Here is a 2500-nt window from a genome sequence, read left to right on the forward strand (position 1 = left end):
GGCCAAAATAATATATATAAAAAGGGTAAAACAAAGTGGATAAAAATATAACCCACTTGAATATAAAACAAAAACCAATGAGAAAAAAATAAAAACTTTAAGTATGTTAACTATAACTCAGCTCTCCATTAAAACATTAATGAAGACTGCAAGAACCTGTCAGAGTTAACAAAAGCTTTAATGATAAGGTTCTCACTATTCTGAAGCTGTAACAATGATGAGTATTGTTGCTTTCGAAGAAAATTAAGTGAAATTTTTTACACAGAGTTTGACAAAGATATGGGTCTTATTAACTGCAAATTTTAAGTCAACATTTCTTTTGATTGGGTCGAGATATTTTTAAAACCTTTATTTATGTGTTTAAACCAAACATATAAAGCTGTGAGTCTTGTAACTATGTCGAATTATAAACATATGAATAATGTTTATAATTTTTATTATGAACATATGTTTACAATAGTTATTTTTTTAAAATAATGCTAAAGAAATTCTTTGCTGACAGTTCATGAACTTTTGTTAGACTTTAGCTTAGTGGACATGGTCGTTTAGATATTAGCGGAAAGTTATTATACGCAAGCGCAATAGGATTATAAGTTGTTGAGAAATTAAAAAATGGCTACGGACCCAAGCAACGGAAAAAATGCAATTAAACAATTAGTTATTTGTATGTTCTAGGTTATAATATTAGTTCCTAATTATTTATTGAGTTTAAGAAAAATTATGCGTAAAATAATCATTTAAATTATTGTTTCAAACACAAAAAGAAACATTTCATTATGAAAAAAGTATGCACACACAAATAACCTTTTTATGATTTGTTTACAATTTTTAAAACACTTTTGCTCGTTATTTGAGCGTTTTGAATAAAAATCCTTTTTTTTCCCAGTTTAAAAAGATTTTCATCTTTTTGTTAGTTGGTTTAGATTTTTGGATTCAATTTTTTATTCTGCATAAAGAGATAAAACATTTTGTGCAAAATTTATAATAAATTAACAAACTTAACTTGATTTAAAAACACTAATATAGCAATATGTATAAAAAACTATTGATGTTATTGATAAAACTGAAAAAATTTACACTAGAAACTATTTATTTGTTAATATATATATATAAATTATAATTAAAATATAATTAATTGAACTTCTTTAGTGATAAAAATCTTGAAACATTCAACTCAATGATTTAAATATAGAATTAATGGATATCCACTTCAAAAATTTGAAAGTTCTCTGCAGGGTCTGTGTACAGTTTGTAGGAAAAAAACATTACTTAATTGAATCAGCTCTAAAAGATAAAATTGAGACAGTATTCCACGTTAAAATGCATGATTCAGTGGTTGTTCATTCTTTATAAGTATGCCTTAAGTGCTATTGCACAATAAACAATATACTTAAAAGAAAAACATCTTCAACAATTCTTTTATGCAATGAATGGAATATTCATGGTGATGAATGTTTTGCTTGTCAAGCTGTATTAAATCTAAGTAAAGGTGCTAGTATGCCTAAAATACAGGTTAGAAATAAAGCAATGTTTATTGGATGCCCAATATTACAAGAAAACATTTCTGTGTGGACATTTTCAATGTTTACTACTTTGAAAAGACAATATTGTAACAATTCATAATGATGAAATTGATATTAAAGATTTAGTTAATGAGTTAAATCCTCATTTAAAGCTTTGTGTCTGTAATATTTGTGGTAAATTACCAATGCAACCTGTAACTCTTAAGAGATGTGAGCATCTTTTCTGCTTTTTCTGTTTAATTGAAAGTATTAAAACAAAGCCAATTAATGAAATACTTTGCCCGCAATGCCAAGAACACATTATATATAGCGATTTCTTAAGCAGCCAAAAAACCAATACCCTCATTAAAATATTGACTGTTGCATGTATGACATGCAAAAAAAAATTTAATGTAATACCGGACTATAAAATGTATATTACTCATAAGAAGACATGCTTTAAAACATCATTGTCATTAATTTCATTATCACCATGCAAATCATTATTAATATCATCATCAAATCTACAATCTAAGAGTTGCATATCAGATATATTCAGACTCACACAAGATAGTGTTATTCCCAGAGTGGTTGAAGATGCTGCTCTTTATGTCATTAAACAAAAAATGGCACAATCCAAAGATAAATCAGTTGCATTCAAAAGTGGAGGACCAAGAGTAAATTATTTTTTGTTTTTATATCAGAGAAGTATTTTTTAATAGTTTTTTAATGTTAAATAATTTTATTATTAATAAACATTTATTTGCATAACAACTAAATGAAGTGCTAAAAAAAATTTTATATATTTTATTAAAAAAAAGTAATTATGAGGCTTTGTTGTTTTGTGTAGAGCTCCAAAATAATTGATGTAACTCAGGTTTTCTTAAAATTCTCTGGTGATTTTTCAATTTAAGCCTATATTTATTTCATCTGTATCAAAAGCATATGTTGGCAGCCACCAGGCATCAGAGAAAACTATACAATGCTGGAATTAATTG

At 26.3% G+C, this 2500-nt stretch overlaps 1 protein-coding gene across 1 annotated transcript in view; it reads left to right on the forward strand.

Moving 5' to 3' along the window:
• The first annotated feature begins 1147 nt into the window (after nucleotides 1–1147).
• The window catches only part of LOC136079755 (uncharacterized), an 8412-nt gene continuing 7059 nt past the window's right edge, over nucleotides 1148–2500 (forward strand). The window contains exons 1-2 of the mRNA XM_065796065.1: nucleotides 1148–2179; nucleotides 2353–2500. The exon at nucleotides 2353–2500 is cut by the window's right edge and continues 209 nt beyond it. The gene's annotated coding sequence lies outside the window, so the exon portion shown is untranslated. The remainder of the gene's footprint in view (nucleotides 2180–2352) is intronic.

This window comes from Hydra vulgaris, chromosome 04 (assembly GCF_038396675.1).
Source record: "Hydra vulgaris chromosome 04, alternate assembly HydraT2T_AEP".
Lineage (NCBI taxonomy): Eukaryota > Metazoa > Cnidaria > Hydrozoa > Anthoathecata > Hydridae > Hydra > Hydra vulgaris.